The sequence below is a fragment of the Arachis ipaensis genome, chromosome B8, assembly GCF_059453495.1.
Source record: "Arachis ipaensis isolate K30076 ecotype BB chromosome B8, ASM5945349v1, whole genome shotgun sequence".
In the NCBI taxonomy this organism is placed as follows: Eukaryota; Viridiplantae; Streptophyta; class Magnoliopsida; order Fabales; family Fabaceae; genus Arachis; species Arachis ipaensis.
The window spans coordinates 93,855,498-93,878,932 of NC_142443.1; the positions used below are offsets into that span (position 1 = coordinate 93,855,498).

The 23,435-nt window shown below is 38.3% G+C and overlaps 1 non-coding gene across 1 annotated transcript; it reads right to left on the minus strand.

Moving 5' to 3' along the window:
* Positions 1-4,474: 4,474 nt before the first annotated feature.
* LOC148548862 (small nucleolar RNA R71) lies at positions 4,475-4,577 on the minus strand. Its single transcript, XR_015897207.1, has one exon. It is a non-coding gene; the product is annotated as a small nucleolar RNA R71 (small nucleolar RNA).
* Between the last annotated feature and the right edge of the window lie 18,858 nt (positions 4,578-23,435).

Consider the following 23,435-nt stretch of genomic DNA (forward strand, 5'->3'; position numbering starts at 1 on the left):
TTGATGTGTCCAACCACTACACAACTCTCTCCTACTCTTAAATCCACAAAGAGCTCTAAGTTGATCATAATTTTCAATCAAACCATATTCAAGTGAGAAAGCAAAGCTTAGGGATAATAATTTTACCCACTTGAATGTTGTGTTGGATGATGGTGACTTAGGAAGGGGAACCTTCCCACACTTAGCCGATGCGAGGTCTACGCCCTTGTGCTCTTCCTTTGCATCTTCCACCTCCTTGCAACTTTCCTCAACTTTAACCTCTTCCTCTTGGTGGCTTGCTTCCAATTCAATTTCTTCTTTATTACTCACCAAGGGCATGAAAGGTTGTTCATCTTCTTCTTTGACCTCAATTTCAAGACCAATGGGAGAGGATTCAATTGTAGATAGGAACTCCTCAATGATTGAATCCATCTCTTGATCAACCTCTTCAAAGTTTTCAATCATGATATGCTTTGGAGGTTGTACACCCTCCTCAACATCAACGTTAAGTATCTTGGAAGAGGGCTCTCTAATGCTACATTTCCATGGACTTCCAACATCTATTATGTTTTCAACCACTTCTTCTGGCGCATTCATCTCAACTTCTTCCCCCTGTGACAATTCTTGCTTCAACTCCTCTTCTTCACCTTGAAGCTCTAAACTCACTCCCTCACTATGCTCCTTAATTTCCTCTCCACATTTGTCAATGGGAGTGCCTTGGTTGCTTAGGCTTAGTCGGGAGGAGACCATATTGCGAACGGCTTCCGCTAGGATAGCCATCTTAGCTTCTAGCTCCTTAAACTCCTTTTGGTTCTCTTCTTGCCTTCGAATGTAAGAACTAATACATTCTTGGAGTGGATCATCCATTGGAGGTGGTGTGAAAGAAGAAGGTTCATTGTTTGGGAGGAAAGTTTCATAATTGGAAGTTGGTTCATCTTGGTAAGGGTATGGAGGTGGTGTATATTGAGGTGGTTCTTGAGAGTAATTGTGTTAGAATGGTTGTGGTTCATATGGTTAATAAGGTGGTTGGTATGGTGGATAAGAATTATGGTCATATAGAGGTGTTTGGTGGTATGGAGCTTGTGAGTATGGTGGTTCAAAGTCATGTCGAGGGGGTGGTTCATAGGCATGTAGTGGTGGTTGTTGACAATTACAATAAGGGTCACCACATCCATTAGATTGATATTGATTAGGATTAGAATTATACCCATAAGAGACCGGAGGTTGTGGTTTCCAAGAAGGTTGATCAATCCCTTGAGGCTCCTCCCACCTTTGATTGTTCTATCCTTGATGCATATTGTCATTGTAGCTCCCATTTCCTACAACATAATTTGAGCCAAACTCATACCCAAAGTGATGAGAATTCATAATAGCAAGAGAAAATAAAAACAAAACTAGTAAGAACTAATAAAAACAAACTCCTAAAACAAGCAAAAACTAGCAAAAAATCATATTAACATATATACAATAGCCAATAATATAACACCAATGCAACTCCCCAGCAACGGCGCCATTAATTTGATGGCAAAAATTTTTGTTGGTCTAGAATTTCTCTTGTAGAAATTAGAACTTTGTTGTAAGCATAGCTCCAAACCAACAAACAACTCTCACATCAAATTAAATTTTTGGTTGTCACAAGTAACAAACCCCAAATAAGAATTAACCGAAGTATTTAGACTCCGGGTCGTCTCACAAGGAATTGCAATGAAGTGTATGATTATTGGATATGAAGGAACAATGGGGGGTTTTGATTGATAAGAGGGCAAGAAATTAAATGACAAGGAAAGTAAATCAAGCAAATAACTGAAGAAAGCAAGTAATAAAGAGAAACATTCATGGCAAGAATTGAGATCATAGGCTTTCTATCCTAGTCATGCAATGATTAGTTCATCTTATTTAGTCAACTCCAACACATAGGGAGAAAGTCAAACAAGATTAATCAATCATATCACAATAATAAACAAGAATTTATCTTATTTCGTCATCTCCAACATTGGAAGAAGATATAGGTTATCTTCCATGAGAGAAAGTCAAACAAGACTAGTTAATCTCAATCCAAAAGTCCTAATCAACTTACTAATAGAATTAGCAAAAGATTAGAATCAATGGAAATCATATTAACTAACAACTCTAGATCACCAACATAAGTTGGGTTTTCATGACTCAAGATTGCCTAATTACTCTCTCCAAGTCAAGAATGCTCAAAATCTACTCTAAGATCCTTCCAAGCATTTTGCTAAACACTTAGAAGGCATAAAAGGAAAGCATAATAAATGACAAGAAATAGTAAAATCTACCAACTATCAATTGCAAGGAAAGTAAATCACTCCTCAAATCAACAATTAAAAGAACATCAAACATTAAATTGCATTAAAAGTAAATCAAATCTAACAAGAGCATCCATGAACATAAAAGAGAAATTAACATGAAAACTAAGAGAATTAAGTAGTAGGGTGATAAACCCATATTTCATGAGTTCTTTTGTGCCTAATTTGAGTGATTTATACAATCCTTCACCTACTTATTCACATTAATTGTATGGTTTTACTTTCCCTTCCTTATTATGTGATGTAAATGAAAAACATGTTTCCTAAGCTTTAAAATTAATTAATTTAATTACCTTTATTTCCATTCATTGCCGTGATTAGTGTGTTGAGTAGTTTCAGATTTTCTAAGGCAGAATGACTTAAAGGATGGAAAAGAAAACATACTAAAATGGAAGGAGAAAGCAAAATGGAGCTTTAAGGAAACTGATATCAACGCGATCGCATGGATGACGCGATCGCGTGCCAAGCACGAATCAGTAGCGACGCGGCCGCATGACTGACGCGACCGCGTGGCAAGGAAAAGCTCCGAATGACGTGACCGCGTGACCCACGTGGACGCGTGACAGAGGCCACATATCAGATTTTACAGAATACGCCCCCAGCAAATTCTGAAGCCCTTTTTGGCCCAGATCCAAGTACAGACAGCATAGACCAGAGGTTATAAAGTGTGGGAATGCATCCATTCAAAGAGAGCTCGCAATTTTTGTTACTTTCAATGATTTAGATTTAGTTGAGAGGGAGATCTTCTCTCTTTCTCTCTTACGATTTAGGATTTCTTCTTGTTTTAAGAGTGACTCTCAATCCAGGTTTTATATTTCTTTGTTTTAAACTTCCCTTTCACTTTATTTATTTATTTCAGTATCTGAGTTGGCTATTTACCCTTATAATTGGATCTAAGAATTCTTCCATGTTGCAGACTGTTATTTGATCTACCCATTCTTTTATATTTTGTCTTTAATTTGATGCGCAGTTTCCCCATTCCCATTTACCTTCTTGTAGTTTAAGCTTCTATCCTTTAATTACTTGCAATTTAAGTTTCTGTTCTTTATATTCTGCATTTTAATTTCTGTTCCTTTAATTTCTTACAATTTAAGTTTCCTGCCAATTTACATTCTGCAATTACAATTTCAATCTGATTTAGCTCAACTAGAACAATTCTCCAATTAACATTGATCAACCAACCAATCCCTGTGGGATTCGACCTCACTCTACAGTGAGTTTTTACTTGACGACAAGTTCAGTGTACTTGCCGGTAGAAAATTGTTGAGAGACAGTTTTCGGGACATCACGTTTATGGCGCCGTTGCCGGGGATTGGTTTTGTATTGACAATTACTAAATCGGAGGAGAACTAGATTGAGCATTTTTCTTTTCTTTTGTTAATTGAATTTCAATTTCTGCTGTTACATTTACTTTCTGCAATTTTAGTTGTTTCTCTTTATTTTTCTTTATTTCTTTAATTTCCAGCAAAACTAATCCACTGACTCATTAACTGTTTGATTAATTGCCTCAATTGCTCTAACCACACTTTTTCATTAATTGTGAAATCTTCACTTGCTGGTCGCTGCTTGTTTTGCTACTTGTATTACAGGTAGAAGAGGGGTTTCAACCTCTTTTGACAGCGAACCAAAAAGAACCTTTCTGAGATTAAGGAAGGAAGCAAGAGGAAAGAGGGCTATTGGTGCAGAGGAAGAGGAGGAAGACTTGGATATAAACATGGAGGATGATATGGAAAACCATCACGAAGGAGAGGTGAATAATCATTCCAGAGGAGGTGGAGCCAACCCTGCTAGACAAGAGAGGAGAGTTCTAGGCTCTTACATCAATCGAAACCCAGGAAACTGTGGCAGCATCATTTAAAATCCAACTATCCATGCTAATAATTTTGAATTGAAGCCTCAGCTCATCACTCTCGTGCAAAACAATTGTTCTTTTGGAAGAAGTGCCCAAGAGGACCCTAATCAGCATCTTACTACATTCCTAAGGATCTGTGATACAGTTAAATCTAATGGTGTTCATCCTGACACCTATAGATTGTTACTGTTTCCATTTTCTTTGAAAGACAAAGCATCCAAATGGCTAGAATCATTTCCCAAAGAAAGCTTGACAACCTGGGAAGATGTAGTGAACAGATTCTTAGCAAGGTTCTACCCCTCCACAAAAAGTAAATAGACTTAAAACTAAAGTGCAAACACTCAAACAGCAGGATGGTGAAATCTTATATGAAGCCTGGGAGAGATTCAATGATCTGACAAGGAAATGCCAACTGATATGTTTAATGAGTTAGTGCAATTGCAGATCTTTTATGAAGGGCTTTCCTATGAATCAAAGAAAGCTGTAGACCACTCATCTGGAGGATCCCTTAACAAGAAGAAGACCATTGAAGAAGCCATTGATGTTATAGAGACAATGGTTGACAATGAGTATTTTTATGCTTCAGACAAAAGCAACAACATGGGAGTCATGGAATTAAACCATATGGATGCAATCTTGGCCCAGAATAAGATGATCACCAAGAAATTAGCTAAATTGACCAAGCAAATGGAGAAGAATCAGGCTACAGCAATTCATACTCAACCATCACCTCAAGGAGAGTTGGACACAGAGGAAGGAGTTAACTAGGAGGAAGCCAATTACCTTGGAAATTCATCTAAGCAAGCTCATGATCCATATTCTAAAACCTATAACCCTAGTTGGAGGAACCACCCAAACTTTGGGTGGGAAAACCAACAAAACCAAGGTCAAGACCACAAACCTCACAATCCCAACAAGTACACCTACCAATAATCTAATCCAAGATCATATCAACATCCGTATAACAATTCTTCCTAGCCACCATACCAAATCCAAAATAACCACTCTCAACATCCCAATCTCAGTCAACCGTCACCACATGACGATGACAGAATGTCCAAAATTGAAGCTATGTTCGCAAACCTTTGCAAGGATGTCCAGGATAACAGGAATTTCAAGGAAGAAGTGAGAAATAGTATGAAAAGCCGAGGAGAGACCATTAAGAAGCTTGAATCTTAAGTAGGGCATCTCTCTCAGCAGATTCCTAAGTCCACTGATAGTTTCCCTAGTGACACTAAGAAAAATCCAAGAGGGGAAATGAAGAAGGTGAGACGGGAAGAATGTAAGGCAATCACTCTTGAAAATGAAGAAATCCAGGAAGAAGATACCAGAAAGTCAACAGAGCATAGCCAAGGAAGTTCCCAAAGGAATTTAGAGGAAAAAGAACAAGGAAATGGACCTGTATAGGGGAAAGAACCAACAAGGAAGGAAATGTTGAAACCTTATGTGTCAAGGGCACCATTTCCCCAGAGACTCAGGGGAGGTGAGAAAGAAAATTCATACTCAAGATTCCTAGACATGTTTACATCCCTCAGTGTCAACATTCTCTTCATCAAAACTCTCCAATAGATGCCTACATACATCAAGTGTATGAAAGAGTTGCTGACCAAGAAAGGAACCTTGAAAGGGGGACAAACAGTGATAATGAACATGGAATGTAGTGCCCTCATCAATAAGGACTTACCTCTGAAGAAAAAAGATCCGAGGAGCTTTCATATCCCATGTGCCATAGGAGATATAAGGATTGACAGAGGATTCTGTGATCTAGGAGCTAGCATAAATGTGATGCCTTTGTCTCTCATGAAGAGGTTGCAAATCAATGAGTTGAGATCCACGGATGTAATCATCCAATTGGCTGATAAGACTCAGAAGCAAGCTGAAGGAGTGGTCGAGAATGTATTGGTCAAAGTGGGAAATTACTTCCTCCCCACTGACTTTGTTGTTTTGGACATGGAAGAAAGTTACCTCCATCCCATCATTTTGGGGATACTGTTTCTAGCTACTGCTAGAGCGCTCATAGATGTGAAACAAGGAGAGTTAATACTGAGAATACATTATGAAATCTCACCTTCCATGTTTTCAAACCTACACCTGAATTTGAGCCAGAACCTAAAGAGCTGAAGAATGATCACAGCAAAATGTGTCTGGAGGAAAGCAACAGTGAACCGGAAGCAGAGCCCCTGAAATAATCCTTAGTGAACAAGCAAGAATTTCAAGAGATACAGCAACCAAGGGAGTTCAAGAAATAGCTGAAGCCACAAGAATCAGGAAAAGCAGCTAACAAGGACCTCCCTAATACAAGAGTTACTGGAGAACAGCAAGAAGAAGCGAAAAGAGTTGTGAAGAAATTTCCAAGGGGATGGAGAAACAAGAAGATTCCTACATAAGGTTTTTCCCCTGGAGACAAGGTGATATCAGCCCACCATCCACCAATCCCACCCCTATTCCAACCATTCTATCCTAGTTACCTCAAGTTTTCACAATCAGAAAGGTCTTTTCCTTGGAACATGCAGAAATCATCAAGGAATCAAGTGGAGAAAGCTTCACTGTGCGAGGAGAGGACATGAGGCATTACAATCCACTATGACAGAGACCAACCGTCAAGCTAATGACCCTAAAGAAGTACTCCATGGGAGGTAACCCATGCTTTAGTTTATTACTTTCATTGCTTTGATATGAATAATCACTGGTGTACTAACTTGAATTCAAGCTTTCAGAGACAGAGTGAACACTTACATATGATAGTTTGAAGCATATGATCCATCTTTAAGTTTGGTGTGCCTACAGGCACCCTAAAATGTTTTTCAAACAGTAATGATCATGTAGCCATCTTAATATATGCCTAAATATTTTCTTGGAATATATAGCCAAACATTAAGTTTGGTGTTCTATATATACCAAGAACATAAGTGATGAGAGTCAAATTTGATTTAAGTCTTGAATTTCATGAAAGTATAACCATGTTTTACATTTTACATTCTTTTAGTTCATGTTTAAAGATAGAGAATTAAGTGTTCTTATGATGATTTAATGATAAAAATGTTAAGCACGGCCAACATCATTTCGTAAGAAGTTATTTAACCAATTTTCTTTATTTTCAATTTTATTGTTGCCACCTTCATTGCTTCTGCCGCCAAGAGTGGAGTGTGATGTTTTTGTTTCGTTGTGATTAATAGGTACATGGGAGAAGAGATTGAAGAAAAGGACAAGACAAGCTAGGGCACGGTCATCCTAGTGGTGAAAATGGAAGTCACATGTCCTTGGAAGAGCTCCTTGGGAAGAAAAATTTTGCACATTGGTTGGATAAGTGTGCCTCCTTTAATGACCGAACCTACCCCCCCCCCCCAAATGAAGAGGCAACTTTTGTCCTCATTCAACTTTACATGCACACCCTTCATTCTCAACCTTTCACAAAGAATCCTAACCATCCACTCTCCATCAATGGTTACTATATATAGCCCTAAGTAGACCAGACCTCACAACTCAAGTTTCCACCCTTTTTCACTCATAAACTCGGTCTTGTGTTCCTAAAAGCTCAAATTTATAATTGTGTCCTTTTGTGCTGCAAGTCACTCTTGTTCTATTTGTTTTCATAGACTTTGCTTCACTTTTTAGCCACCTTTTCACCCCAAATTGCACTACACTAGCGATTTTCATCACTACTTCTCTACCTTTACTCTGCCAAATACAAAAATAACCATGGCATCATCAGGCCACAAAAGAAGAAAAAGAAAAGAGCCTGCTGTTGAAGAGGAAAGAACTGGATTTGATCAATAGAAGTTCAAATCAGCATTTCATGAAATATAATATATATGGATGAACTACAAGAGAATCTTGCCAGAAATCCCTTTTCAGCTGCTCGAAGGTGAATACCCAGAAGTAAGAGAGAAAATAAGAAAAAGGAAATAGGAGGCACTCACTAGCCCGATCACCAGAATCAATGCCAACATCACAAGAGAGTTTTATGCTAATACAACGAGGTTGGACACATCTATTCCCACTACTTACAAAAGCTATGTAAGGGGTGTGGAGGTTGATTTTAGCCCGAAGAGCATCATGAGGATTCTGGGCCTAAGGGCAGCACATTTTGATGAGTTTGGTTATTAGGAGAAAATAAATGGTAATCCAGATTATGATGAAATTTCTAATGATATCTTTGTGATTGATACTGATTGGAAGAGGGATGCTTATAGAAAGCACAAACACCTGAGAAGGAAGGATCTCGCCCTTGAAGCAAAAGGGTGGTATGAACTTATAAGAAGATCAATTTTGGGCACTATAAACTGATAAACCCCAATTTTGTGGTTTATATTGTGTAGAATTTGGGGAGTTTTGTCAATATTTTCCACACTTATTCACAGAAATTGTATGGTTTTGTGTTCTCTTCCTAATATTTTTGCATGATGGAAAACATACTTCTTTTGCCTTAAAATGCCATAAGTTGATCCTCTTTTATTACCATTCGATGCCGTGATATGTTTGTTGAGTGATTTCAGAGTTTGTAGGGCAGGAATGGCTTAGAAGAGAGAAAGAAAGCATGCACAAGTGGAAGGAACATGAAGAATTGGGCTTTGGGAAATCAACTGCGACGCGCATGCGCACTCCACGTGCACGCGTGGGTGCAAGGAGCTGGGCATGGCACGCAAAAAGTGACGCATCCACGTGGATTGGCAAAATTCCCATCGACGCGCACGCATGCTTGCCGCGTACAAGTGGATCGCGAAATTCAGGCGACGTGCACGCGTGAGTGACGCGTACGCATGACGAGCAGCACGTGACTTCATTAAAGAAAGATTGGCTGGCGATTTATGAGGCTCAGCAGGCCCAAATTCAAGTTAATTCTGCATGGAAAAGAGCCAGGAACTCTAGGGGAAAAAGGAGGATCATTCATTATACTCTTAGACATAATTTTGGCTAGTTTTGGTTTTTGGTTCTTCTAGAGAGAGAAACCCTTATTCCTCTCTAGATCTAGTTTGATTTGACCTTCCCTTGTTGAATTCTGAATTGGGTTTTGTTGATTTCTAGTTTTGATTACTTAATTTGAATTTTCTAATATAATTTTGTTGAGATCTTGTGTTAGATTTATGTTTCTTGTTATTTCCCATTTTCTATCCATATTATGAACTTTGTAGATCTTGAGTTTCTAATGATACATTAATGTTTCCCATGATTAATAGTGTTGTTTGAGTGACTTTCCATTGATAATTGTTAGTGGGTACTTTCAATTTCCAATTTAATTTCAATTTGAACATGTCTTTTACTAATGCTTACCATGTGTTTGATGAAATGTTTTCCTTGATTATGTAGTAGTTTCCTTCACTCTTGGCCTAGGCTAAGAAAATTGGGTAAACTTAAGTCATTGGGTCTAATGGATTTGTTGATTTGAGAACTCTTAGTGGTCAACTTGATAACCATTGACACTAGCCTACTACTAAGTCAATTAGTAGCTAGGTTAACATCAATCCAGTTGAAATACTTCAAGTATAGAAGTAAACATAATGAGCTTGGTTCTTCACAATTATCAAGACATGGTTATTAGACAAGGATGGTTACCCCAATACTTATGCCTAGCCAAGAGTTGCTTTTATTATTCATATTTGAAACCCAAAAATTTCAATTGCTTAATTCTAGTTATAGTTACTTGTTTAGTTTTAGAGTAGAATTATATTGGATGATCTCTTATTAGTTTGAAATTGCTCATACCTTGCTTTAGTTACTTGATTTAGTTTCTTGCACTTTAAGATTTCTTGCTTGTTAAGTTTATTAGTTTAATTTCTTGATCATGACTTCCAACCCTGGATTTCTAACCAATGTTGATGCACATATTTACCCATTCCTTGTGAGACGACCCGAGGTTTGAATACTTCGGTTTACTTTTATTGGGGTTGAACTTGTGACAACCAATTCTTTAAAATTTGATTCGAGGATTATTTGTCTGTTGAGAGCTATACTTGCAACGTGAATATTTTATGAAATTCTAGACTGACGATAACCCTTAGTTATTAAATTTTTGGCACCGTTGCTGGGGAATGGTTGAAACGTATGCCTTGATATTGGTTATGTGAATATGTGAATAGTGTAGATAGTTTACTTGCTTTCAGTACTTAGTTATAGTTTAGATTTCTTTTATACATGTGCTATGACTCCCAAGTTTGATGACTCGGTCTTAACCGGACTCTAGCTTAGCTGAGCTTGACCTTGAGATTAAAAGAACTTTGTTACACACTTGGCAAGCTAGACGGCGGTTGGACTATACGGCTAGTACTTCGGCCTCTCTTGAGGAGCATACAGAATCACTAGAGGGAACCGAGAGTGACTTAGAGTCCGTGATAAACCACTATTTTATGGTTTATCTTGTGCTAATTTGAGGGGTTATTATCAAGTCGTTGCACACTTATTCATACTATTTGCATGGTTTTACAATTCCTTCCCAGATTTTATTCTATGATTGAAAACATGATTCCTAGACCTTTAAATTGCATATTTTTTATTCCCCTTTATACCATTCGATGCCGTGATCTGTGTGTTCAGTGTTTTCAAGCTTTATAGGGTAGGAATGGCTTAGAGGATGGAGAGGAAGCTTGCATAAATGGAAGGAACATAAGAAATAAAGGAGACAACCAGCGAGCATCGACGCGCACGCATGGCTCACGCGTGAATTGGATTTTTGCACGGTGATGCGTATGCGTGCCTGACGCGTATGCGTGACAAAGAAGTTCGCCAAACGATGCATGACGTAGCGGAAATTGGCGAGTTAAGAAATTATTATAAGAGATACGTTGCAAGTACAGTCCTTAACCAACCGAAATTTTGTTTATCAATCTAGAAGGGTTGTCACAAAAATTAGAATTAAAATACTGGGAGTATGAATCCTAGGTCGTCTCCCAACGAGTTGCAGAAAGGTGTGCTATTTTATTAATCAGATATTTTCTAAAATGGTTTGAGTTGATAAATAGGAAATTAAATCAGAGAAATTATGTAATTTTAATAAAAACCTTTGCTGGGAGTAGATTAGTTGAAGCCCTATTCTTGTTGGAGTACTCTCAAGATTAATTGATAATTGAAGGTTGTTCTGCTTAGTTATCCCTTACTAGGTAGAGGAAAGTCAAGCAAGTTGGAAAGCTATTTCTATTCACAAGTTCCAATCCTCCCTCTTGGAAAGGATTAGTGTCAGTGACTAGAGGACAATCCAACAATAAACCCAATTACAATTTTTCTCTTGAGCATTCCAACTCAAGGTCCTCCTTTCAATCAACTCCCAATCAAGTTATGGAACTACTCACTCATTATGAATGTAAACTTCACAACATAAGAAAGGAAAATAAAGAAAGACATGATAAATAATAATCAAAAAGATCAATTAAAAATAAAAGTAGTTCTTGTATTAATAAATTCTAAAAATAATCCAATAGTAATTTTGAATAAATTGAAGACATGGAAGAGTAAGAGACAAGTAAGGAAACAAACTAGAATGATGAAGTTCTGACGGAGGAAATAACTCTTCTCAATATCCCAATCCAAAAAGCAATAAAATCAAAATCCTAAGAACTATGGATGTGTAGAGAGAAAACCTAGAGGATGAGTAAAATCAGATCTAAAACTAAAACTAGATAGAATGAATGTTGTCTGTGGTCTCTGCATGTTCCCTGGCTCTAATCTGCTTTTCTGGGCCGAAAACTGGGTCAAAACAGGGCCCAAAATTGCCCCCAGCGAATTCTGCAGATTCTGCAGATCGCGCACGTCACGCGATCGCGTCATCCAGCGTTTTGCCTTGCCACACGTGCATGTCGTCCATGCCTTCGCGTCACTTATGCAGTTTCCAATCCGCGCAGTCGCGTGAGCCATGCGTCCGCGTCACTGCAATTTCCTCTATGTCGCGCGGTCGCGTGAGCCATGCGTCCGCGTCACTTCTCGCTGGTCATCTCCTCAATTTCTTGTGTTCCTTCCATTTTTGCAAGCTTCCTTTCTAATCTACAAGTCATTCATGCCCTATAAAGCCTGAAACACTTAACACACAGATCACGGCATCGAATGGAATAAAGGAGAATTAAAAATACAAAATTAAAAGTCTCTAGGAAGCAAGTTTTCAACAATGAAGTATTTTTAGGAAGGAATTATAAATGCATGCTTATCATATGAATAAGTGGGTAAAGATTTGATAAAACCGCACAATTAAGCACAATATAAACCATAAAATAGTGGTTTATCAACCTCCCCATACTTAGTCATTAGCATGTCCTCATGCTTAGTTGAAGGAGATAAAATAAATGAGTAGGAACATGTAAAACTCATGCAATGCAATGCAACCTATATATGTGAATGCAACTACATGATTTTTGTCTACTTGGTCAAAAGTAAATAAGCTCTTCAAGACAGTTACAGATCAAATTCCACTAATTTAATTCTTATACAGTAAGAACAGATAAAAATGCAAGAAGGTAGCTCATGAAAGCAGGGAACATAGAATTTAAGTATTGAACCCTTACTGATGATGTATGTACGCTCTAATCTCTCTGGTGTATAGGGTAATCACTCTATCCTTCTCTAATCATGCTTTCTAGTTTTTGTTTTTCACCTAACCAATCAACAACATTTAATATACCAATGCAAACATCATGAGGTCTTTTCAAGGTTGTAATGGGGCCAAGGTAAGGGTACAGGTATATATATGGCTAAGTAAGCTTATAAATTGAAACTTTAATTAACCCAAGCTTTCACCTAACACACATATATAAATTCTATATAACTTAAATTTCATACCTAGCTACCCAAAATTTTTCTTTCACATTCCATACTCATGTATCAACTTTCATTTTAATTTTATCATACATGCATTGATCTTTGAATTCTTAACTTAACATTGGGGTAATTTTGTCCCCTTATTTAATAATTGAATATTTTTGGATTTTTTTAAATGCAGCTTATCAATGCACATAGATTTTTAATTCCTATAGTTTTACATGAGTAGGTACCCAAATTTCCATTATATTATCATGACATATTCCCTTATTATCTTTTGTTCCCACAATTTTCCCATACTTAATTGACTCACAATCTTATCTTAAGCTAACCAAAGATTCAATTTGGATATATAATTGTTTTTCCGCTTCAGGCTAGTAATGTGGTAAAATAAAGAACAAATGGGATTTAAAAGCTCAAAATGGCTAACAAAGGTAAATTAAGGGGTAGGCTTAATTTGGATAAGTGAGCTAAACAAATAATGGCTTCAATCATATGCAAGCATATAGATATATTAAACATTGGACATATAGGATGAAACAAAATATAAATTACAATCATAGAGAAGTAAACACATAAGAATAAAATAATTATGGATAGATAATGTAACCTTGTATAAAGGCTCAAATCTCACAGGTTGTGTGTTCTTTAGCTCAAAAACCATGTTCCAAATACAACTTCAAGCAAATTTAACATTAAAGTTTTAATTAAAATTAGTGAAATTTTGTTCTAAAAATAGGGTCTTAGAAGAAACTTATTGTCTTTTCAATCAAGTAGAACATGCATGCAACTAATCTATTACTATGCAATTTATCCTATTTTACAAAAGAAGAAACTAACTAAATAACCTATTTTGTTGGTGTTAGGGAAGAGAAATTACCTCCGAAAGTCAGGTACTAACCGACCTCCCCACACTTAAGGCTTTGCACCGTCCTCGGTGCCATCTGTCAGGAACAAAGGTGGGCTGGTAGCAGTATCTCCACAGTCGGGACCGTCATGGCTCCCTGTGCTAGTAAAGGAAGTGGAGTCCGGGGTGTCTTAGTCTTTGTATTTTCCTTTAAGTAGCTCCTTGAGGTATGTGAATCGGCACTTGTTATGGCGCTCTCTTAGCTTTGCTTTGTGTTCCTGCCGATCCAACCTTTTAAGTATCTGATGAAGCAGTTGATTGGTTGTAGGTGCTTGTGGTGTTGAAGGAGGAATGTCTTCAGCCGGTTCAGTAGTCTGGCTTGTAGTGGCTGCTGGAGGTCTGATATATTTCCCGTTAGGGACATACTGATCATCCCATGGAAGCATGCTGATAAACCACAATTTTATGGTTTATCTTGTGCTTAATTTGGGGGATTTTATCACCTTTTCCCACATTTATTCAATGAAATAGCATGGTTTTGTAATTCTCCCTTGAATTGTGCTTAAATGTGAAAACATGTTTTTTAGGCCCTAAAATTGGTGATTTTAATTCACTTTAATTCCATTTGATGCCTTAATGTGTTTGTTGAGTGATTTCAGGTTCATAAGGCAAGTATCGGATGGAAGGAGTGATGAGAAAAGCATGCAAAGCGGGAGAACACATGAAGAAATGAAGGAACCGGAAAGCTGTCAAGCCCGACCTCTTCGCACTCAATCGATCATAACTTGAGCTACAGAGATCCAAATGAGGCGGTTCTAGTTGCGTTGGAAAGCTAACATTCGGGGCTTCAAAATGATATAAATTTTACTATATGTTACTTCACGCTCAGGGGCGCGCATGCGCCATGTACGCGTGCGCGCCGATTCTGCTGTGGCCCACTAAGGTGAAATCGCCCCCAGCGATTTCTGAAGCACTTTGGCCCAGTCCAACTCATTTCTGAAGCTATTTCATGCAGAATTCAAGCTTGGGCAAGGAGGGAGCAATTGTTTGGTAGGGTAGCATCATGTAGGTTAGTTTCTAGAGAGAGAAGCTCCCTCTTCTCTCTAGAATTAGGTTGGGTTAATCTCTTCTAGATTTAGGTTTAATTCATACTTTGATTTACTTTTCCTCTACAATTTCTTGTTCCTCTACTCTTCTTCTCTCTAATTTTGTATTTCATTTTAGTAATTGCTTACTTTGTTGTTGATGCACTTTTGTTCTTCCATTTTCCTTTAATGCAATTTATGATTCATGTTCTTTTATCATTGATTTGCTTTATTGTTGTTTAAATCCTTGCATTTGAGTAGTGTAGATTTATATTCCTTGTAATTTTACTATGCTTTCCTTTTATTCCTTCCAAGTGTTTGATAAAATGCTTGGTTGGATTTTAGTGTAGATTTTGAGCATTCTTGGCTTGGAGAGAGTGATTAGGCAATCTTGAGTCATGAAAACCCAACTCAAAGTTGGTGATCTAGAGTTGTTAGCTAATATTATTTCCATTGACGCTAATCTTTTGCTAATTAAATTAGTGAGTTGATCAGGACTTTTGGATTGAGATTAGCTAGTCTTGTTAGACTTTCTCTGAGTATGAGGATAACATGATACCTTCCTCTATCTTCGGGGATGATGTAATAAGATAAATTCTTGTTATTATTGTGGTATGATTGATTAATCTTGTTTGACTTTCTCCCTATTTGTTGGAGTTGACTAAATAAGATGAATTAATCATTGCATGACTAGGATAGAAAACCTATGATCTCAACACTTGCCAAGAATGTCTCTCTTCCTTACTTGTCTTCTTTAAATACTTGAATGATTTACTCTTCTTGTCATTTAAATTCTTGCCCCTTTATAAATCAAAACCCCCTTGTCCCCTCATAGCCAATAATCATTCACTTCATTGCAATTCCTCGTGAGACGACCCGGAGTCTAAATACTCCGGTTATTTCTTATCTGGGGATTGTTCTTTGTAACAACCTGAAAATTTAATTTGATACGAGAGTTGTTTGTTAGGTTGGAGCTATACTTGCAATGCAAATATTTTGTGAAATTCCTTACCCACAACAATTTTTGTGTCACATGGCTTTGGTGTCCCCAGCTCTGTAGGAGACTCCGACTGCTGAGACAAGATCTGAGACCAAGGCGGGAAAAGGTAAGTTGTTTGCATTTTGTACGTGTCCCATGGCATTCCAGATGTGTCTTGGTAGGTTCAGAGGCTGGTCTGCAAGGATGCACCATAGTAGAACGGCCATGTCTACAGTGAAGGAGGATTCATGGGTGCTCAGAAAGACGTAATGGGGCATAATCTGTGCCCATACTCGAGCCTCCAAGGTAAGTGCGGAAGCCAATATTCCCTTAAGACGGGAATGACGGTACCCGTAGATCCATCTGCTGCCAGGTAGTACGATAACTCTGAGAACAGCGTCCCAGTCGAATTGGTACATCTGGCGCTTGAGTGCGACTTCTTGAAATGCGTCCAGTCCTTCTAGAGTAGAGGGGAGATCTAAAGCTCGTTGAATGGCGTCTTCTGTAATAGGAACTTGCTTCTGGTGGACATAGACTGACTGCAGGGTTGGCGGGTGGAAGTTGGAGTAGAACTCGACTACCCAGGAAAGATTAACCTGTCGTGACTGTCTCTATAGGAAACCCCATTGTCTTTGTGCAATTTGCGGCTCAACATATTCAGAAATATGGTTTGGGAGGATAAGAAGGTATTCGTTGTTGTAACTCCTTTCTGCCAGGATGGAGAACATCTGCTCACAGTAGCGATTGGTAAATCGCGCAGTGTCCTTTGCTGGGATGGCTTTCTCTTTATCATCAACCTTTATAATCTTCTTAATTCTTTTTGTTGAGGGTTTAACTGCAGTTGAATATGGCTCTGCCACTAATGCTCTTTTTGTTCCTCTCCTTGCTATTGATTTGGGAGCAGCTTTCTCTTTGCCTTTCTTGGTGGCCATCCTAAAAAAAGAAAGGAAAAGTATGTTAAAATGTCAAGGGTTGGAGCAAGGAAGAGGGCGAAAAAAGTGGTAATCAATGCACATTAAAAGATGAATGATGTTAACACATGGTCATGACTACATGTGGAAAATCATCAATGGAAATATAGCAAGTCCATATGGGGACAATTAAATGCTAGGTGTTTATTGGCATGCAGGTAAAGGCATGAGTAGCATAGATCAAGCATTTAATGTCCAAGTTAGATTACCAAACCTTTCAAACTGATAATTTGTTTGTAATGACAATTATATTTAAATAATAAAATATTAACAAGGGTTTTGTGAAAAACAGGCATATAGAGTGGTAGATTAAAAGAAATCCAAAAATAGTGCACAATGCCATACGGGCGTTTTCACAAACACATAGCATGCATGGTAAATAAGCTATTGAAAATATTAAATTGAACATGTAAGTAACCCTTTTAAAAAGTAAAATATAATTGTCAAACAATTCCTGAATAATCCACAAGCAAACCATAATGAATAATAATGACCCTAATAAACATCCAACACCAATTAAAAGAAAAAGAAAGAAAAGGAAAACATGGATAATACAAGTAAAAAGAAAAAGAAAAGGAGAAGAAAACATAAATTAAGAAGGAGGATAGAAAAGGAAAGAAGGAAGAAGAAAAGAAAAACCTTGTTAATGGTGGTGAGAGAGAGAAAGTAGAAAGTGAGAAAGAAGGAAGAAGAAGAAAGGGGAAGAATTTAATGTGGAGGGAAAAAAAGTAGAATTTGGGGAAGAGAAAGATAAGATATTTGGCAAATTAGGATAAGCTGTGCGGCGCAAGCGACGCGGATGCGTGGTGTACGCGTTCGCGTGGATGGCGCTTAAATGAATCGACGTCGTCGCGTCGGTCACGCGGACGCGTGACGCGTTTTGTGCTACTGGCACGAGGGCAGCCTCGCGCTCGCACAACTCTCTGTTCAAAACTCATTATTGCCAAATTCTAGGGTGACGCGGTCGCGTGGTTGACGCAATCGCGTGAGTGGCCATTATTGGGATATGACGCAGACGCGTGAGCCATGCGTCTGCGTGGTAAGGCTTGTGCGTTCAGCACCAGTCCAGCACCACTCTAGCACAACTTTCGGTCGTGCACCCTTTCTTACGTCGATTTTCAGGTCACGCGTCCGCGTGAGTGGTGCACGAAATTGTGATCCTTAACAACGGTGCCAAAAACTTGGTGCTCGGAACGTAATTCACACACTTTGTCACAACTTCACACAACTAACCAGCAAGTGCACTGGGTCGTCCAAGTAATAAACCTTACGTGAGTAAGGGTCGATCCCATGAAGATTGTCGGCTTGAAGCAAGCTATGGTCTCCTTGTAAATCTCTGTCAGGCTGATTCAAATGGTTATAGAATCTTAATAATTTAAAACATAATTAAAATATAAATAGGATAGAGATACTTATGTAAATCATTGGTGAGAATTTCAGATAAGCGTATAGAGATGCTTTCGTTCCTCCTGAACCTCTACTTTCCTGCTGTCTTCATCCAATCATTCCCACTCCTTTCTATGGCAAGCTTTGTGTAGGGCATCACCGTTGTTAATGGCTACTTCCCATCCTCTCAGTGAAAATGGTCCAAGATGCACTATCACCGCACGGCTATTCATCTGTCAGTTCTCGATCATAGTGGAATAGGATTCAGTAATCCTTTTGCGTTTGTCACTACGCCCAGCACTCGCGAGTTTGAAGCTCGTCACAGCCATCCCTTCCCGGATCCTACTTAGAATACCACAGACAAGGCTTAGACTTTCCGGACCTCAAGAATGGCCGCCAATAGTTTTAGCCTGTACCATGAAAACTCTGATCTCACGATCAGAAGGCGAAGAGATACACATTCAAGCTTGTTTGCATGTAGAACGGAAGTGTTTATCAGGCACGCATTCATAAGTGAGAATGATGATGAGCGTCACATAATCATCTCATTCATCATGTTCTTGTGTGCGAATGGATGTCTTAGAGAAGAAATAGGCTTGAATTGAGTAGAAAAACAGTAGTACTTTGCATTAATTCATGAGGAACAGCAGAGCTCCACACCTTAATTTATGATGGGTAGAAACTCTACCGTTGAAAATACATAAGAACAAGGTCCAGGCATGGCCGAATGGCCAGCCTCCCCGAATGGCATATGAATTTGAAAATTAGGGAAAAAGACCTTTAGTGCAATAGTAAAGAGTTCTATTTATCCTAAACTAGTTACTAGGGTTACAAAAATAGGTAAATGATGCAGAAATCTACTTCCGGGCCCACTTAGTGTGTGCTTAGGCTGAGCATTGAAGCTTTCACATGTAGAGGTCTTCCTTGGAGTTGAACGCCAGTTTGTAACCTGTTTCTGGCGTTTAACTCTGCTTTGCAACCTGTTTCTGGCGTTAAACTCCAAAATAGGGCAGAGAGCTGGCGTGGAACGCCAGTTTGCGTCATCTAAACACAGAAAAAGTATGGACTATTATATATTTCTGGAAAGCCCTAGATGTCTACTTTTCAACGCAATTTAGATTGCGCCATTTGGACTTCTGTAGCTCCCAAAAATCCACTTTGAGTGCAGGGAGGTCAGAATCCAACAGCATTTGTAGTCCTTCTTCAACCTCTGAATCTGATTTTTGCTCAAGTCCCTCAATTTCAGCCAGAAAATACTTGAAATCATAGAAAAACACACAAACTCATATTAAAGTCCAGAAATGTGATTTTTATTTAAAAACTAATAAAAATATATTAAAAACTAACTAAATCACACTAAAAACTATGTAAAAACAATGCCAAAAAGCGTATAAATTATCCGCTCATCACAACACCAAACTTAAATTGTTGCTTGTCCCCAAGCAACTGAAAATCAAATAGGATAAAAAGAAGAGAATATACTATAAATTCCAAAATATCAATGAAACTTAGCTCCAATCAGATGAGCAGGACTAGTAGCTTTTTGCCTCTTGAATAGTTTTGGCATCTCACTTTATCCCTTGGAGTTCAGAATGATTGCATCTATAGGAACTTAGAATTCAGATAGTGTTATTGATTCTCCTAGTTCAGTATGTTGATTCTTGAGCACAGCTACTTGATGCACGGAAACTTGTCTCTTAACAGATTTCCCTCGGCAAGTATACCGAATTGTCGTCAAGTAAAAACTCACAATAGAGTGAGGTCGAATCCCACAGGGATTGATTGGTCAAGCAACTTTAATTGGATGAATGTTCTAGTTGAGCTAAGCATAATTTTATTTGAGAATTGCAGAAAATTAAATGGCGGGGAAAGTAAATGGCAGAAAATATAAATGCTGGAAATAAAGAGCTGAATATAAATGACGGAAAGTAAATTGCAGAATCTTAAATGGGGAATGGGGAATTTAGCATGAAAGTAAATGGCAGAAAGTAAAGAGAATGGGTAAGATTAGAAATGGGGGATTCATTGGGCTTAGGAGATGTTGCGTTCTCCGGATCAAGTTCATTTTCATCCCTTCCTCAATCAATGCATTCATTGATCTCCTTGGCAATCTTAAGTGATTAAATTCCAATTCCTTGGTAATTCAATCTCTCAAATCTTGATCAATAGCCAATTCCTTGGTCTAATTGCTCATGAGAAGAGATGAAGTATGGTCACTGATTATACCACATGTATTTCCAAATCAATGTATTGGGAGAATTATATGTCACCATATCCGCCCAACCCCCAATTTGGTCCAACATGAGAAAGTATTTCTAGCATGATCCCTTCATTCCTCTTCCAAGGTTCCGAAGAGATCCAAGTATGAATAGCTTCTTTTCCAAGACAACTACCCAATTGGATGAAGATAGAAAGCTTTCTAATAAAATCAAGAGAAAATAAAGAAGAAGAATAATGAAAACTATTATTGATAAATCAAATTACAACAGAGCTCCCTAATCTATTGAAAGAGGTTTAGTTGTTCATGGCTCTGGGAATGGAAAACAAAGATGGAGAATGCATTCCGAATGTAAAACTAGAAGTTACAGAGAAAGTAAAATTATACAGAGAGTAGTTCTCCCAATCCAAAAGCTCCCCTCTAGTTCAAAATTACTCCTATTTATACTACTCTTCTGCTCTTCTAGTTGGCTCTTCAAGTCTTGGATATGGGCCTTTGGATCTTGAGTTGAAGCAGTTATCATCTTTAGTGGGCTCAGCTTCACTTGCGGAGAAAGTGTGCAGTAGGCATGGACTTTAGCTTAGGGCGTTAGTGGTGTTAACGTTAAGTGAAAATGTGGGGTCGAGAACGTTAGTGAAAATCACCTTTTTCACTAACGTTCCTAACCCAAAATGATCCATGTTAACTTCAACGTTAGTGGCACTAACGTGACCACTAATGTTGCTTCTTGGCCCTTCACAAACGTTACTGGGGTTTACCTTTCCCAATAACGTTGAGACTACCCCTTTCTCCCTATGTTAGAGTTCACGTTAGTATAGTTAACGTGACCTTTAACGTAGGCTTGACAATTCTTCGAGAGCATTAGTGACACCTACCTTTTTCACTAATGCTCCAAAACGCCCCTTTCTCACGTTAGTGCTTCACATTAATTACATTAACGTGGCCACTAACGTGGTGTTGATTGCCATATCCAATGTTAGTGACAAAGGTGAGTGTCACTAACGTTGGCAATTCCTTGCTCCTTCCACGTTAGAGTTCACGTTAACTGAGTTAACGTGGCTCTTAACGTAGCCAATATGGGCTTAGTCCAACGTTAGTGACAAAGGTGAGTGTCACTAACTTTGGCATTATCTTCCTCTTCCAGGTTAGAGTTCACGTTAACTGAGTTAACGTGACTCTTAATGTGGCCAATTGCCCTTTTGGAGCCTTAGTGGCACTCACTTTTACCACTAACGCTTGGAGCTTCATTTTCCCCCACGTTAACTACCACGTTAATGTAGTTAATTACATTAACGTGGTAATTAACGTGGGCTATGATTGCTTCGAAGATATTATTGGCGATCACTTTTCTCATTAACATTGAAAGCTAGCTCCCATTCCACGTTAGTGGTCACGTTAGTTAGACTAACGTGGCTACTAATGTGGCTTTTCCTTGCTTCCTTTGTCCTGAAATCAAGCAATTAAAGTGCATCAAAGCTCTAATCCGAGTTATGAGTCATGCATTATCCAATTTGTCATTAAATTCATGCATAATTCTCATGAAATCATATAAAATTCACAATGTTTGGTTGAATCAAGATGTAAGTGAAATTCTACCCAAAACTTGCTTATTTCCTAAGAAAATGCATGAAACTACCCTAAAATAGTAAAGAAAAGGTCACTGAAACTGGCCGAAATGCCCTGGCATCACAACACCAAACTTAAAGCTTGCTTGTCCCTAAGCAAGTACTGAAACATGAGAATGATGAATGAACTGACAAGAGGAATGAATCATTATTGTGGAAGTCATGTCCTTGGTTTTATGGGGATTCATGCATAGCAACTTAGGTTCATTCCTTTACTGGCTTTCAGACCTTTATCATGCCCTGGAACACTCACTTGATTGTACCCTTTGAGACTTTTATTTATTGATCCCTTTGTCTTTTCAAGGTTTATTGCATCCTTAGGCTAAGTGCTCTGTGAGGGCGCGACTCTTTAAAATAAGCTTTCAGCCAACACTCCCGAACCAGTTGGTTCAAGGTGCTAGGTGTTGAAACACCCCTAAGAACTTACTCCCTCAAGTCTCTCTCCCCCATACATGCACACCACAGGCACATGGTTTGTTATTTTCTTTCCTTGAGGCCTTGGTGTGCAGCACCTCTTTGGGTTACTAAATGTTCTGTAGCAAGGTTGCTCTTGATAGTGGATTTTCAGTTGATAATCCCGGGTTAGTTAACCCAAGTTACCAAGTGATGAAGCACTCCTAAGAACTTATTCATCCAAGCAGATCCTTGGTACAAGAGCACCACAGACACATCCCTCAAGATTCAAGCCCTTGGTGCCTAGCCTTATTTCTTATTACTTTTCTTTCTTTTTTAACTCTTATTGTTCTTTTCCTTTTTATTATTAGGATCTTGTTATTTAGCTAGTCTCATGGGGTGTGTTTCAAGCATATGACTTCAGGACAGATAGTTGCCTTCCTACCTTGTTGGTGAAGCAACTTAGCTAAGTGATTACTATACCACAAGCTTAAGAACCTACTCCACAATTGATCATCACTCTGGTCTTTCATAACATCTCTTTTTTATTTGACTCAAGGGACAAGTATACAAGTAAGCAAGGTGAAAATAAAGACAGGTAACTTGAACCAGCACACATATGACAAAGCAATGAAAATACTAAAGACAGAATTGAAAATTCCTAAGCTACTATGAAAACATGTTCTATTTTATACATGATTTTCCTTATTTAAAGCTTTGAAAAAGATGAAACAAAAAGGGAACTCCACCACCTTTTACTCATGGGAGTGCTCATGCTCTCCCTCTTGTTTGTCCTTTTTGTGTTTTTCTTAAGTGCTTGAACTCCCACTTCCCTTGCCTTTTCCAATCAACTTTTTCCAGAAGCCAGCATCTTCCATCTTCTTTTTCAATGTTTCCTTCTGCTGTTTCACCTTCCTATCCTCTTGTTCTGTTAGATCTTTTTGGACTACATCATACCTAGGGATTTCAGAATGCAGATTATGCATATGACCAGACATATAGTTCAACTTGGCTTGAGTGTTTATGTTGAACTC